Source organism: Erinaceus europaeus, chromosome 1, assembly GCF_950295315.1.
Source record: "Erinaceus europaeus chromosome 1, mEriEur2.1, whole genome shotgun sequence".
Classification (NCBI taxonomy): Eukaryota; Metazoa; Chordata; class Mammalia; order Eulipotyphla; family Erinaceidae; genus Erinaceus; species Erinaceus europaeus.
This window is the reverse complement of record NC_080162.1, coordinates 154,385,776-154,403,253: the sequence shown is the minus strand read 5'-3', so window position 1 is coordinate 154,403,253 and position 17,478 is coordinate 154,385,776. Positions and strand designations below refer to the sequence as shown.

At 38.8% G+C, this 17,478-nt stretch overlaps 1 protein-coding gene and 1 non-coding gene across 5 annotated transcripts in view; one reads left to right on the top strand and one right to left on the bottom strand.

The window, feature by feature from the left end:
- PXDNL (peroxidasin like) overlaps positions 1 to 17,478 on the bottom strand; it is a 515,089-nt gene that overhangs the window by 377,543 nt on the left and 120,068 nt on the right. The window lies entirely within an intron of this gene.
- LOC132542694 (U6 spliceosomal RNA) lies at positions 1,706 to 1,812 on the top strand. The gene has a single exon (XR_009553661.1). It is a non-coding gene; the product is annotated as a U6 spliceosomal RNA (small nuclear RNA).

Here is a 17,478-nt window from a genome sequence, read left to right as displayed (position 1 = left end):
AGGGAGGGAGGGAGGGAGGGAGGGAGGAAGGGAGGAAGGGAGGAAGGGAGGAAGGGAGGAAGGAAGGAGAAAGAAATCATCAGAAAACAGTGGATAATCTCACTCAGATGACATCTAAGAAGCAAAGCAAAGTATAATACAGACTGAAGGTTCAACTGACTATGCTCTACTGCAGCAGTTCCAGGGATTTAGAATGAGAAAGGGAGGGACCACTGGGGGGGGGGGGTTAGTGAATGGTGAGATGCACTAACATCATTCTGGGAGAAACGTGGAAATAGCCTTATGACAACAGAGATCCTATAAATCAACACTCCCTCAATAATGTGATGTTTACCTCTATGATTCTCTACAAATGGAATCACCATTGATCACTCTCACTCTTCCCCCAATCTCAAACAGAGACTTGTCTTATTCCAGAAGCAGTTCAGTTTTTTTCCAGCCAGTTTAGCGTTAGAAAACATGCAAGGATAATGCACTTCACGGTCAAATGTCTCTGCCGCAAATGAGTTCTTAAAACTGTTGGGCTTATTTTTATATACCATCTCTACAAGGCACATATATTCACAGATATGTGTATATTTGTAGCAGTGTCACATATCCCTTGTTTACATAAAAAAAATATCATTTGGTTAAAAAAAAAAAAAAAACACCTCAACAGAGTATGTTGACCCAGCCTCCCTTCGTAAAGTGGGGCAGTTTTTACCATTGTTCTTCTACATTGAGGGTAAGGTCTTGTAGAGGTCCACAAGAGGGTTTATAATGTTGTTCCTGATGGAGGTGACCAGTGATGGTGGAGAGAGGGATCTGTTAAAGGTCTAGGCCCATCATATCTCTATGGGAATCCCAGGATGGGCTCCAGATGATAGGGTGGCCTGGTAGTGACTGAAAGGGACACCACTAAAATGTACTTGTCTCTTGCCTTTGTCCAGATTTCATAGCCCTTACTTTGCAGCCTATAATGTTCCTAGCTCTGACTATGGAATATAAGCTCAAACTAATGGGGATGCAGAGATTACACAGGATCCTGTGCTAAATACGAACATATACAGGCCCTAGGTCATATCAATGGGGTTGAAAGTTAACAGTCTTTATATACTTTTCCCATATGTGGGAGCTACACTCTGCCCTGATCCAGCTTTCTAGTCCTATTCCCAACTCTGACACCACATGTTAGCTGTAGGGCTCAGGCAAAATTAGAAAAGTCATGGGTCCCTTGGTATAGACCTAAAATAGATTCCTAGCTTTTTCCAGCATGAAGACCCCAAATCCCATTTGCTATATTCTTATCTTTGGGATCCTGATTACTAAGCAAATTGTTCTGCTTTATATCTTAATATTTTTAGCCACCAAGTTGTAGATACTACCATGATACCAACCTGACTTCCCTGGGAAGACAACCTCATCAATGTGTCCTGGAACCCCACCTCCGCAGAGCCCTACCCCACTAGGGAAAGACAGAGACAGGCTAGGAGTATGAATCAATCTGGCAACACCACACGTCCAATGGAAAAGCAATTATAGAAGCCAGACCTCCCATCCTCTACATCCCATAATGATCTTAGGTCCATACTCCCAGAGGGATAAATAATTGGAAAGCCTCTCCTGGAGGGGAGGAGATATGGAACTCTGGTGATGGGAATCCTACCCCTCTTATCCTACAATTTTGCCCATTACTATTAAATCACTAATAAAAAATTAACAAAGGGTGCTCACTTCAGCAGCACATATACTAAAATTGTAACGATACAGAGAAGATTAGCATGGCCCCTACACAAGGATGACAAGCAACTATATGAAGTGTTCCATATTTTTTTAATTAACAAAGGGATATGAAGAGTACATAATACCTGAGTCTCCACAGTCCCAAGTTCTGTCCCCAGTAACACCATAAGCCAGAGATGAGCATTGTTCTGGTCTTTCTCTGTATCTCTCTCATAACTTACCTAGTTAGTAAATATTCATATCAAAACTTTCAGATAGTCATAAAACAAAGTACCCCCAATAACCTATAGGCTCAGAGTAGATCTCTAAGTGGTAATCAGTTCCTAAAAAGGTCTAGCAAAGTTTGGATAAAAAAAAGTACATAGAATAGAGATCTAGCCTGGTAGCAGAATCATTAAGCTACAGTAACCACAGTTACAGAAGCTGCAGGATTCAAGTGCAATTGTTTACTGAAAACTCTAATTTAGAAGAAGAGAACTCACTGCCAAAATCTTTGTTCATTTCTAATTACTTTTCCCATTCATTTCAGTGATAAATTGAAGGAAAATACTACCTAGGCATTTTTTGGTGCCAAATAATTGAATGGCTTTCCACTGCTTTGAGCTGTACAGCTTCCTGCATATATACCTCCTTGTTCATTAGTCTATGATCTCTTGATTCCTTTACAAAACAGATGTATGTAACACAGTACATATGTTTCTTAAAACAGCCAAATTATTATTCTCTCTTTCTCAAGCAAAACAGAATGAAATGTTTCTATTCAATCTCTTTAAAAGAACTAGAATTTTTACCTATATTTTTGGTATGTGGTAAATTACTTTTTCCTGTTTTGATGTATTTGTACTAAAGAGTTCAAAATAAACAAAATGAATAAATTTCAAATAACTAGGTTGAAATCAATGTTAATTCCCTAAATAAATGCTATTATTTGGTAAACATTTGTCTAAAATTTAATGGGCAATGGGGGCTTCAAAGTATTCAAAAAAGAAACTATTTCCTAATTCATAAATTGCTTTTTGACCACATTAAAACTTCAAGGCAGCAGAGTTACAGTTAATCCTCATATTAACAGTGGAGTTTTCTTCATCCAGAAGACCTCAATGTACAGAGAGTACATTTACAGACAGCACAGGATCTAATGGGTTTTAAGTAACTAACAGAACTGGGAGAGTTCACAGAGATTATGTCACAAAACCCTTTATTTCAAATGAGGAACATAAAGTGAAGAGACAAAAGCACATTATTTAGAGAACAATATCTATATGACAGAGACTTGGGTCTCCATTTTGGCAAAATAAAAAGTGTTATTCTTAAAAGATGAGTTCTAAGTGTATATAATGAAGAAGTATATGGTGTATCTTCAGGAATCTAACTTCTGCTTTTACTAACCCATAACCCTCTGCACAATCTCTGAGGATCTCAGCCACACCTACACCTATTGATATTCCCAAGTGTCCTTCCTTTTTCCTCTTAGATAAGAGACCAGTAGTATTTCCCCTTGCTCTTTGCTTCTTAAGAAATCCTGTTGCATGGTGGTGGAAAAGGACCTAAGGTGGGGTAAGAGTATTTTGTTGTGCAGAGGGTTTCAGTCTGACACTCTAAGGTCTCTTATAGCTTCTGTATATATATATTTATTCTCTGATATCTCCTAATCATGAATGCATTTCTATTCCTAATTTGGGGTGGTGCCATACCTGGTTGAGTGCACATGCTACAGTGCAGAAGGACCTGGGTTTGAGTGCCCAGTGCCCACCTGCAGGGGGAAAGTTTTGCGAGTGGTGAAGCAGGTCTGCAGGTGTCTCTCTGTCTCTCTCCTTCTCTAGATTCCCTCCTCCTCTCAATTCTGGCTGTCTCTATTCACTAAATAAATAAATATAATTTAAAAAATTAATTTATAAACTGCAATTCCTATATTGCAAATCTGGCAAGAAAATGTCAGGTATGGATTTAGAATACAGAATGTAGTTGTGCTTTGGCCAAAATGAGCTTCACCTGTCTCTGTTTCTTATTCCAAAATCCATCACCGAATGCAATAATTTAAGTTTAGGTATGTGATTTGACATTTTCATTAGGAGAATTACATTCTTGAGTCATAGCATAGTCAGCCCCCATACTTTCCTTTCAGAATTCACCAAAAGTTTTTAAAATAGCATTCGCTTTTCATGTGGGAGTTTACTGATACATTTAGTCAAAAATAATTGTGTGTACTACCAACTATGCACTTTCTATATAATTGAATTATTTTAAAAAATAGAATCTTACCACTGTATAACAATCAACTCATACTTTAGCTGGACTGTTTTGACTCATCCCTGCTGAATTTATTAACATGCATTTCATGCCTGGCATTGTGCTAAGTTCTGAGGAATTCTTGACACTGGCATCTTTAAATAATTTGGTTTCAGAGAGATCATGCAAGATAAAATTTACAAAAACAAAACGTATTGCACCAAAGTAAAAGACTCTGGGGTGGTGGGGGGGAAGGTTCAGGTCCTTGATGATGGTGGAAGAGGAACTAAAGGGGGTTGAATTATTATGTGGAAAACTGATAAATGTTACATATGTACAAACTACTGTATTTTACTGTTGATTGTAAACCATTAATCTCCCCAATAAAAATGAGGTTATAGTGGCCAAGTGGTGGCACACCTGGATAAGCACACACATTATAGTGTACAAGGACCTGGGTTCAAGCCCTCAGCCCCCACCTGAAAGAGGGCAACTTCATAAGCTGTAAAACAGCACTTCACATGCCTCTCTCTCTCTCCTTCTCTCTCTCTCTCTCTCTCTCTCTCTCTCTCTCTCCTTCTCTATCTGCCCCCCCTCTCAATTTATCTGTTTCTTCACAAACTAAATAAATAAAAATATTTGGTAAGGAAAATCAGTAGTGGAGAGATAGCTCTTCAGGTAGGGCACATGCCGTACATGCAGAATGGGTTTAAGCACTGGTACCATATGGTATGGAAGGTGCCATAGCATTAGAGAAATCTTAGTGCTGCCCTGTGTCTGTCTGTTTGTCTATTTGAATTTAAAAAATTGAGACTTATGCAATCACATTTGTTTGAGGCCATAGTACAATCTCAGAAAAAGGAAAATATCAGTGAAGGGCTGGAAAAAAATTGACATTACTGCATAATGTTTCACTGAATCTCAACTTGGAGACTTAGTCAGAGGGAACTAAAACTTGGCATGTTTATGTCAATTACTCGTGATCATAAAATCAGGGAGTATAACATCTAGATTTCCAACCTGGGCTCTCTGTCCAGTAGGTGTGTGCTTTTTACTAAAAGAACCTATTCTCCAGGATCCAAGATTGGGAAGATATGTAGTCTATTTTAAAACAACACAACATTCTAGGTGAAAGCAAGATACTGATCAGATGTTTAAAACTGCAGTGGATGATGAGGGCCCTACCCCTTCCTCTGCATTACCTCCAACATTGTATCAACACAAAAACATATTTTTTTTCTTTTTGCTTATATTTATGAAAGAGATACACACACACACACACACACACACACACACACCAGAGCACCACTAAGTTCTGGCATATGCAAAACCAGGGATCAGACTTAGAATCTCATGTATGCAAGCCCTTTGCTGTACTTCTGAGATACCTTGCTGGTTAACTAAGTATATGTAGTCATCACCCGGGCTTCACTGCTCTTAGCTGATTTTTTTTCAAATAGAGAAAGAAACAAAGACATAAAGAGTGAAAGACACCACAGGACCAAAGTTTGCTTCACTGTGGTGGACTCATATCTATGGTTGCACATATGACAAAGCAGGCACACTATCTAGGTGAACTATAGTTTCACAACTCAGCTTCAGGAGAGACTTTTAACATATGGTCAGCAGTCTAGGAACATTGATGAAATTTCAACACTTGACAATAGAATTCCCTTTCCCAGCACAGAAGATGACCTGACAAGTACCAATTTCATGAATATACATGAATATCCCATGAATATGCATCATTTTTAAAAGTTACACTAAGACCAGTTATTACTCCTGTGAGAACAACTTCACCAAAGTGAGTCTGACTAATGAAAGGTGAAGGTTGTCCCTGATACTATATATTTAACTTTTCCCTTAAGACACCCTAGCCGTTCACTACAAAGAATTGTTCCATTTAATCTCAAGTTATCCTTCTCTGAAATGTGTTGATGAATAATACACTATAAAATTCACAGTCCACTTCAACTTCTGTAACTTACTTTGATTTATGCTTGAAAATATTCACTTGCTTTTTATGCATAATAAGTTTTGCTGAGTCTCTGCTGTTTGCTAGGAAGCATCAGTCTCTAAATGTGCACTTAACTCAATACTATGATTCTTCTCTATCCATATTTGAGAGGCACTGCACAAATGGAAATGGCTTTACCATAGGACAAATGTCTGTATGGCAGTTGTATCTAGTACATGTACAGCTTGAACAAAGGTCTTTGGGTTGTGAAACAGAATTGTACTCAAAGGAGAGAGCATTTTTGTTTGGTTGTTTCTTGAATTTACCCAAAGTTTGCATTATTGGTTAGCCAATGCAGGTTATAACTCATTATACACAGGTGGGGCCGGGTGGTGGCACACCTGGTTGAGTGCATGTGTCACAATGCACAAGGACCAGGGTTCAAGTTCCCAGTCCCCACCTGCAGGGGGAAAGTTTTTCAAGTAATGAAGCAGTGTTGCAGGTGTCTCTCTGTCTCTCTCCCTTCTTTACCACCCCCTCCCCTCTTGACTTCTCGCTGTCTCTATCCAATAAATAAATAAAGACAATAAAATTTTTTAAAAGAAAGCTTTCAAAGACAAAAACATATCTCAAAGAAAGCTTATTACAGGGAAAAATATTATCTTGGTATATTTCTTTTTAAACATAATGTGTATGTTGAAAAGAAACTATATCAGGGCCAGGGAGATACTATAATGGTTATTTTAAAAAGACTCTTAACCTGAGGCTCCAAATACCCAGGTTCAACCCCTAGCACCACCATAATAAACCATAGATAATATTGATACTCTGGTAAATAAAATAAAATAAGCAACATAAATCTTCATATACCCAGTAGAGTGTGAATGTTACAGGTACACATGTATCTGGGTTCAAGCCCCCAGTCCCACTTGCAGGATGAAAACTTCACAATTAGTGAAGAAGCGCTGAAATACTCTCTCTCTCTCTCTCTCTCTCTTCCCCACTCCTTTCCTTTTTAATATAATTTTTACTTATTATTGGATAGAGACCGAAACTTAAAGGGGAGGGGGAGATAGAGAGGGATATAGAGACACCTGAAGCCTTGCTTCACCACTTGTGAAGCTTTCCCCTTGCAGGTGGGGACAGGGAGCTTGAACCTGGGTCCTTGTGCACTGTGATGTGTGCGCTTAACCAGGTGTGCCACCGCCTGACCCCTACACACACCTTCTCCATCTCCCCCTTCCCTCTCAATTTCTGTCTCTATCTAAAAATAAATTAATCAATTATTAAAATTTTAAAAAAATTATTAAAAACTCAATAAAGTTATGTATTCTCAAAATCAATGCCTTATCTCTATTAAGAGACCAAGAGAGACCAAAGCATTGTTCTACAAAGTCATTTAAGGCCTTAGTTAGTCTTAACATTAAGCACAACTTTAAATTTATTGAAAGAAAAAATAACAGTAAGCCTTGGGTACCCCTCTTCCCTGATACCCTTACTGACTGCTGTATGGAGGTGCTATGGTGCACTGAGAACACATACTCCAGGGCCCCACTTTAGACTGTGATTTGCAAGTTGCATGATCTCAAGCAGGCGGTTAGTGTCTCTGCACCTCAATTTTCTAACTGTTAAATTTTGTCGAGCTCAGAGGATGGTTGTGAAAATTAACAACCAAGATAACCAGCCAGGTAGAACACATTTGTTTCACTTTATTGTTACTGTCTGATTGTTTTCCTTTCAGGGAGGTAATATTTGGTTTTGGTGTACAATTTCACTCTCTTCAGATTCCACCACCAAAGTACCAATGGCCCCTACAAACAGTTTTTGGCACCCTCTTCCTTCATCTTCTCTTTTCACCTTCCTGCCCATTTGGTAACCATAATTTAGCATCAGTTTCAGAGTTTGTTTTCAGCTGACACTTTCTATTCCTTTGCTTTATTTTTTCTTTGTATGCCCTGTACATAACTAATAATATTTTACTTATTCCTCCTTGCTTACTTCACTCAGCATGACCTCCTTCAGTTCCACCAACTTTATTTTATTTTATTAGTGATTTCATAATGATTGACAAGATTGTGGTATAAGAGGGGTACAATTCCATACTATTCCCACCACCAGAGTTCTATATCTCCTTTCCTCATTGGAAGTTCCCCTCTTCTTTATCCCTCTGGGGAGTATGGAACAAAAATCTTGATGGGGTGTAGAAATAGGAGGTCTGGATTCTGTAATTGCTTCTCCACTGGAAATGGGCATTGCCAGGTTGATCCATACCCCCAGCCTGTTTCTATCTTTCCCTAGTTGGGTAGGGGTCTGGGGAGGTGGGGTTCCAGGACAGATTGGTGAGGTTGTCTGCCCAGAGAAGTCAGGTTGGCGTCATGGTAGCATCTGCAATTTGGTGTCTGAAAAACACTAAGATATGAAGCAAAGTAATTTGTTTAATAATCAGGAATCTAAAGGTAAAAGTATAATAGATGAAATTTGGGATCTTCATATTGGAAGGAGCTACGAAGTCTATTTTAGGTCTATTTCAAGGGGCTGTAACTTTACTATTTTTTTATTTCTTTAATGAAGGATTAATTGTTTAAAACTTTACTAGTTTTTGACTGAACCAAACAGCTAACATGCAGGTGGGCTAAAAGTATTGTCTGGGAAGATGGTGGTGTCAGAATTGAGGATAGGACTAGAAAGTTGAATAAGGGCAGAGAGAAGCTCCTAAAGATGGGGGAAGTATATAAATACCATTAACAGTTAACCTATTGATCTGACCTAAGGCCCATGTCTATTCATATTTAGCACAAGATTCTGTGTAACCTCTGTATCCCTATCAGTCTGGGTTCACATTCCATGGTCACAGCTAGGAATATTCTGGGCTGCACTCATTTCAAGACCAGTCTTCCTCAAGTGGCAGAGTATGTTGACCCATCCTCCCCTTCAGAGAGTGGGACAGTTTCTACCACTGTTGTTCTACATTGAAAGCAAGGTCCTGTAGAGGCTGGCAAGAGGGTTTATGATGTTTCTGATGGAGATGACCAGTAAGGGAGTGCCACAAATTTTTAGCAAGAGGCAAGTGCTCATCTTTTCTTTCAGCTGAAAACCACTACATTATGTAAATATACCACATTTCTCTCTACAGATTCAAGTGCTGTTAGTCATTTTAAATTTGTTCTAATTAATTAATTAATTATGGAATAGTAAATGAGAGAAGGTAAAAGAAGAAAAACAGAGCACTGCTTAGCTCTAGCATTCCAGGGATTGAATTTGCAGCTTTTGGGACCTTATGCAAACAAATTGGTCCCTATCTATCTCCCTGGCCCTGCTATCAGTCACTTGAAATTTGTCCATGGCTATGCCATCCTGAACACACTCAATCTCACCTATTCATGAAAGCTAAGCTGAGTCAGGTACCTGCATCTGAAAACATACTTCTCTTAATTAGAAGGAGCTTCCAGTCTAAGTAAACCTGTAAGACTAGGGCTTTTGAATTTACCCAAAATAGAGATTGTGTGCCTAGTGGTTCTGCCTCTAGGTGTGAAAGATAAACTGGTAGGGAAAATTTGTTTCTGGGGTTGGAAGTGTATTGCGATATATAACTCTTACTATACTGTTAGTAGTTGATTTCAAGTACTTATGAGGATGGCCCATTTAATAATTAAAAAAGAAAACTGAAAGAACTCACATTTGGAAAAAATAAAATTCTAACAGTTTTCATAAGCCAAAGATGTGTCCTTGGCATCAGAAGTTAGACATCTGGTATGTGCTTGGGGGTGGGGGGGGGTGGAGTATGTCTTTGGTTAATAAGTTCTGAAGAAGCCCCTTCTTTCCTACTTCTGAAAACACAGAATGAAAAATGTACACTTGGTTCCTAGATTTATTCTTGAAGCTCCTATGAGTACAGTCACTTATCTTGCTTGTGGCCACTCAGATTCATCATCTCACACAAGCAACTGAATCTGCAACTATCAGCAATGTCCTCCAGCAAGTCCTGCAGCATCACCACAAGATTCAGAGTGTCTTCAGACTTCTCTTTACCCGCTTCTGCCATAGTCTGTCTCAGTGGATGGGCCACAGATGACCACTAATACCACTGGTTTTACAAGGTGGTTACAATAACAAGAAAAGGACACTGTGGCATTTCCAAAAGAACTCAACTTGGAAATGAAAGTCACATCTGTAGGGTAAATTTGTAGCATTTTCTTTTTCCACAAATGTGACAGACATTTCCAGCAGATATGTCAACTCTATATTCAGAAGACACTGTTTCCAGAGCATCAATGCACCATCTATAGTTTTTCAAACCTTGGACTTTTTATATGGAATCTCTACTTCCACCATTAAAGTCAGATGTTCTATGGTTTAGAATGTATTTTGGGACAGATTTATATAAGAGTAAATGAATATATGGACATATAAAAATGTTTTAAAGTTTGAGATACTATAAAGAAGAGAGAAAAAAATCATAGCCTCAAGGAAACCAATAATAAGAAGGTGATATTTATACCCCAGTGCTAAAACTCAGTTCACAAATTATGTTACAAGTGTTATGGTAAAAATATGGCTACTGTACAATGAACATTACAAGGACCATAAACTCATCTGTACAGCATATTTTAAACATTACTTATACATTCTAGGAAAGAATTTTATAAATGATAATTTCAGTAAGAAAAAAAAAGTTTAAGAACTGCCAAAACAGTTGGCATTTTCTGTGTGTGTCTGCTATTATGTGCCAGCCCCTACCACTACATTGCTTAAATGTTAAAAATGAAAAGAGAGCATAAAATGATGGCAATGTATTTTGCCTAATCTCTTACTCTGAGTGGTAAGGAAGTTGATGGAAGGGCTCTGGATTCCAACTAACTGGTGTAATGTTCCTGTGAACTCAAGAATGAATGGAACTGCTGCCTTCACACACAGCAACAGTCCTCACTCTGCTGTTGCGTAAAGATTACAAAGGAATATTATTAGGTATGAATTGAAAGAAGCATGCAGGAAAGTGAGCCCCATCACTTTTTTTTTTAGAGGTTCCAGGACTGGGGGAAATATAGGATCTATATTTCTGCTGTCTTAGGGTTTAAAAAGGCAATAGATAGTTATGCTGTAATCAAATTATTTGGCAATTGGGTTAACTTTGAAAATCCCTTTGTTAGGATATGCTGTATCATACACAACATGACTGTAATTTATGTACTTTGACATTATTTATATATAGCTGTGTCTTATAGAGTAATGCCACCAGTTGCTTCTATTCTCCCTGGTCTAAGATTTTAAGAGAGTCAACATTTCAAAGTCTTGGCCTATGTATGGGCTATGCATTAAAAATTCTGAGATATTCAATCAATTTTCCCCTCTCATATTAATTAAATAGTCATAGGCCCTTTGGAATATAACTAAAATAGTCCTACTATCTACAAAACAGAGACCCCCCCCAAATCTTCATCTGCACTATTCCAGACTTTAGGTTCATGATTAGTCAACAATTTGTTTGGCTCTATATGTTAACTCTTTTTCCAGCCACCAGGTTCCAGATGCTACTGTGATGCCAACTGGACTTCCTTGGGCAGATGGCCCCACCAATGTGTCCTGGAGCCCTGCTTCCCCAGAGCCCCACCCCACCAGGGAAAGAGAGAGACAGGCTGGGAGTATGGATTGACCTGTTAACACCCATGCTCAATGGGGAAAAAAGTACAGAAGCCAGAAGACTTTCCACTTTCTACACCCCATAATGTCCCTTGATCCATACTCCCAGAGGAATAAAGAATAGGAAAGCTAGCAGGGGAGGGTAAGGGATGCAGAGTTCTGGTGGTGGGAATTGTGTGGAGTTGTACCCCTCTTATCCTATGATTTCTGTCACTGTTTCCTTTTTATAAATAAAAATTATATTAAAAAAAGATTACAAAGGATACTTGTGACCAATTTCTGCTGCATACTTCTCCCTAACAACCTCTTCTTCAGTTGCAAATGAACTACCTTGTTAACCTAAATATTCTACATTTTTTGGAAATGTATAATATAATATTTATTGTCACCAACATTTCAGTAAGAAGGTGAGAGACAGATAATGATATAACATACATGATATAAATAAAAAGATAAAACAAGAGATTACATTGTATGATTGAACTAGATCACTGGTTCCCAAACAAGAGTTCATCAGAATTCTTGGGAGAAAATGTTTGTTAAACACAAATAACTGAAACTAATGTCCACACTTTGGTGGCTTTGCTGATATAGGTCAGGGATTAGAACAGAACTTCCACTCCTAACAAGTTCCCAGGTTGTGCCAAAATTATTGATAATTCAAGAACCATGGATATTAGAGCAAACCCTTATTCCAAACTTCAAATAGCACAAGTTATAGTAAAGGACTGAGCTAGGACAATATATAAAGCAAAATCTTAGCTTGTGTAAAATATCTAAGATCTCTTTAAAAGATCCAGAAACACTAATTGAATAAAACTATGAGCTAGTAAATTCCCTCTATATTTTCATGTGAAATGATGCAACTTGTTACCATAAGGAAGCACAAGTTGTCTTCTGCTAACAAAAAGCTAAGGTGAATCTGAGGCCAAGTGCACAAGAGCTGCAGAGTTTCAAGGACAAGCGCCTGGGGAGGCTGATAATTGGGAGGTTATTTGATCTTCAACTCCATGTTCCCTTGACTTTTACTTCATATCCTTCACACACTAGTGGTTTAGACAACCAGCTTTTTCAGTTCCTCAGGGAACAGGGCTCATCTACAGAAGTACATTTAGAGGTGACTAAAACTTCAGTTTTCAGCTTCTTAAAATATTGAACAAAGGTTCAAGATACTTGCATAACATTGTCTGAAGTATCATGCCTTATTTCTCCATGATATATTCCAGTTCTTGGCATTGTGAACTTACCACAGTAATGAAAGTTGAACGGGTTTCATCCACAGCAGAGAAAATTGCACAGAATCTGCTTTCTAGAGACACAATTATTTCCCTTCCACCATCACACCCAGAACTCTTATGTGAAGGTCTAACACTTCAATTTTAGTTCTTTGGAATTAGGACCTTTAGGAAGTGTTAAGGTTAGTAAGACACTAATGGTAACATGCTAGTTCATCTGTCAGTTGCTGCCCTTAGCAGAGACACAAGGCTTCTGTCTCTATAATATGATGACACAGTGAGAAGATGGACATTTTCTAGGAAGGAGGATTCAACCAGGGTCTGACAATACTGGTATCCTGATATTGGACTATATAGCCTCTAGAACTATGATAAATAAGTATATCTCTAGTTTTTCACTTAAATACTGGAAGAATGTATTTGAAGCCAGTGAAGAAGTTGGAAAGGTGATTAATCATAGTGTGAAAAGAATCACTCAGGGTCCAATACATAGGATAAACAATTTATAATTCTAGTAATATATGCATTAGTGGAATTTTAAATCTCTTCAAGATACATCCTTCTAGAAGTTTCACTATAGAAAGCTTCCTATGGGAACAGAGTGGTGGCTTACCCAGTATAGTGTGTATATTATCATGTGAGGGGACCCAGGTTCAGAACCCTGGCCCATACCTGCAGAGAGAAAACTTAATGAGCAGTGGATTAGTACAGGTATCTCCCTTCTTCTGCCACCCTCTCCATTTCTATCTCTCTCTGTCTCTAACCTTCTGTAAAAAAAAAAAAAAAAAAAAAAAAAAGAGCCACAAGCAATAGTAAGACTAGTGGAAAAACAAAAGAGAGGAGAGGAGAGGAGAGGAGAGGAGAGGAGAGGAGAGGAGAGAAGAGGTGAGAGGAGGGGAGGGGAGGGAAGGGAAGGGAAAGAGGGAAGGGAAGGGAAGGGAAGGGAAGGGAAGGGAAGGGAAGGGAAGGGAAGGGAAGGGAAGGGAAGGGAAGGGAAGGGAAGGGAAGGGAAGGGAGACAGGAGGAAAGGGAAGGGAGACAGGAGGGAAGAGGGGAGGGGAAGGAGGGGAGGGGAGACAGGAGGGAAGAGGGGAGGGACTGAAGAGGGAGGAGGAAGGAGGGGAGTGTAGGGAGGGAGGAGGAAGGAGGAAGGAGGGGAGTGGAAGGAGGGGGGGAGGGAGGAGGGGAGTGGAGGGAGGAGGGGAGGGGAGGGAGGGAGGAGGAAGGAGGGGAGTGAAGAGGAGGGGAGGGAGGAGGAGAGGGGAGGGAGGGGGAGAAGAGGAGGGGAGGGAGGAGGAGAAGGGAGGGAGAGGGGAAAGAGAGGAGAGGAAGTATTAAAACAAGTCATGAGGTCTCTTTCCTAAAATTATATAATTGCAACTATGTTCAGGAAAGCATATCCTACATAAAAGGACATAAGTAATACAAACTGTGAAAAAAAATTTTCTATTAGTACTTTTTGTGTATGTACAGAGATAATTTTATTTTTATCATGTTTATATAATATTTCTATTACAGGTAGAAATACAATTTCAAAAAATAGATAAATGAAAGTAAATTGCAAATAGCAAATTACTGAACTTTATCACCTACTCCTCATTAAGAGCCCCTCTTCCATATTCACCAAATCTATAGACAATGTTTTGAATAATTTCTGATTATTATCATTCCAAGACAGATTTGATACATTATTTAATTATAATTAATTTTCTCTTTGCCTTAGAATAAAATCAGTTAGACATTCCAAGTTGTATATTTCAGACAGAAAACTGATGGAATTTTCTCCCTTTCCACACGGCCAACACTAAGTGATCCTCTTTACATCAGTTCCTGGTGGCTAATTAGGAAGCAATTAATATTACTTCTATGGCTATATAGTTCATATCACACTTGATATTGCTGTAACTAAACAGGTTAGTGGCATAATTATAATAGCAGTGATGACCGTCTCTCTAAATATCCACATATACATATACACATATACATTTTATACCAACAAAACTAAGTTCAACTTTACTTAAATGTGTATTCCATTGAGTTAAATTCAAGCATTCCAGTATATATTGACTAAAAGATAAGTCAGATTTTTCATGTGCACAAAAAGCAAACATGGTTCTTTTATTCTAAACCAAATCAAGTAACTCTTAGATGGGAAATATCTAAGAAAGTGTTATCAGCCACGAGTGACTATTCGAGTCACAGGAATATCTCTTTAAAATTCTTATATTAAAGTTCCATCCTGTGAGATTATAATGTAAGTATTGTGGGATGGATCTGGTCCTGAATGCATTTTAAAATGTACTATTTGATTTCATTTTGTAGGCAAGATAGAAAGTTTAGACTTTCAGCAAACACGGAAGATAGGTCATTAATCTTCTCTGTTAGCCTACTTTAAAATTAAAAAAAACTATGTTAATCAAGAAAGTTAAAAAACTCATGTTTCCTACCTGGGATTACATTTGAAAGCACCCTTTTATGCTGCCATGTTTTCCCAATTGAGTATGGCTGATTTGCATAATAGATCTAGCATTGTTGTGCCACCTCCTGTTATCTTATCCATTTGTCTGAAATAGGCAACTGAATGAAGAATGACTGGCTTTTAGATGACTTCAGAGTGACTTATCTGCTAATGAGCAACTGAATCTGATCTAATATAACTGCTGGAATGTAGTGACATGAGCTGAATGGAAACTCAACACTTGTCCATCAAAAAACTCTGAGAAACTGAGGGTGGAAATTAAAAGATAAAAGTTAGGGTGAGGGAGATAGATAGATAGATAGATAGCATAATGGTTATGAAAAAAGACTTTCCATGCCCAAGTCTCCAAAAGACAAGAGTTAATAGAAGTTCAAGAAACACATGTCTGTTTATTCCAAAGGTGAATTGCTTTAAATTAAAGTACATGGTCCTACTTTAATAGGTTCTACTTTAAAAGACATACCATCTTGGCCCCACCCGCTCTGACCAAAAGTCTTAAAGGGTGATGGAGATGGCTCTGAATAGAACACATGCCTTCCATTTGTGAGGTCCTGGGTTTTACTCTTGGCACCAGAGAGCACAGACATGGTTGGACAGACATGCATGGCATAAGTGCTCTGGTGTCTTCCTTGCTTCCCCACTTTGTCCTCATACACTTACTCAATGGAAATATTTGGATGGAATGTCTCCATAGTACAATATACAAGTGAGGCCCTGGGCTTGTTTCTTTGAGTCACATTAAAATAAAAATAATAAACAAAAACAGAAAACTTAGTCTCTGTTCATATTTTTTAAATTATTTACGCCAGGGAGGTGGAACAAAGCAAAACAAGCCTTAGGAAATACCAGACTGTTGGTATACTTTTAAAAACCCCTTCTGTTTCATTTGGTTTAAATCCCCCCTACTTAACACTGCATTCTATTTACATAACCACTGTATTCTATTTACATAACCACTGCCATCTATTTACATAAATCACTTTTACATTTACATAAAGCACCACCTTCCCTCCAGGGCATTGGTGGTTTAGTGGTAGAATTCTCACCTGCTCCACCCCCTCTCCTTGTCACACCCTGATCCTCTCCTTGTCACACCCTGATTTTCACCAGTCACTTTTCTCACACCCTGATCCTCTCCTTGTCACACCCTGATTTTCACCAGTCACTTTTCTCTCCACCCTCTCTGTGTCACATCCTGTTCACACCCTACTTGGGAAGTATATATAAAGACAACATTGTTCGTTTTAGTTAGTTGTTAGTTTAGTCTAGCTTGGTATAGATTGCGCTGCGTCCTGCATGAATAAAGAGATACTGCGTACAGCTCAACCATGAGTCCCTGGTCGTCTGTCTCCTGTCAGTGAAGCTCAGCCTGACACCAGACAAGCTCAGTTCTATTAGAAGGGGGCAAGATACATAAGGAATCACTAAAGTCATCTACTTAATAAAATATCAATTTATTTATAAGAACTAGTTTAAATTTCAGACTTCCATAAGCAGAAAGCAAGCTAAACGGATTCAGTAATTGTGCAACTCTACTTCAAAATACTACACAAGGGAGACGGGCGGTAGCTCAGTGGATGAGGTGCACATGGCACCAAGCGTAAGGACCTGCGTAAGGGTCATGGTTAGAGCACCCAGCTCCACACCTATGGGGCAGTGGGGGGGTCTCGCTTCACAAACGATGAAGCAGGTCTTCAGGTGTCTATCTTTCTCTCCCCCCCTCTATCTTCCCCTCCTCTCTCGATTTCTCTGTCCTATCCATCAACAACAGCAATAACAACAACAATAAGGGCAACAAAATGGGGGGAAGACAGGCACTGGGCCTCAGTGATAACCCTGGAGGGAAAAAAATACACAAAGCCAAATAAATAGTTTTTACTTAAAGCCAAATAAATAGTTTCTACTTAGACCTAGATAACCTCCTCATTTATGTCTTATTTCACTTCCCTCAATGACTCCAAGGCTAACTTTGCCAAATAAAGTAAAGGCTAAAAAAAAAAGTTGAATAAAGGTAAGAGACCGGCATACTTTAATGATGGCTCTTTTGGTCACTCTACCAGGCCACTCTATCACCTGGGGTACTAGTCAGGGAATCCTGGGATTCCCACATAGACATGGGCCTAGACCTCTACCAAATACCTCTCTCCACTGTCACTGGTCATCTCCACCAGGAACAACATAGTGTACCCCTTTGTTGGACCCTATAGGACCTGTACCAG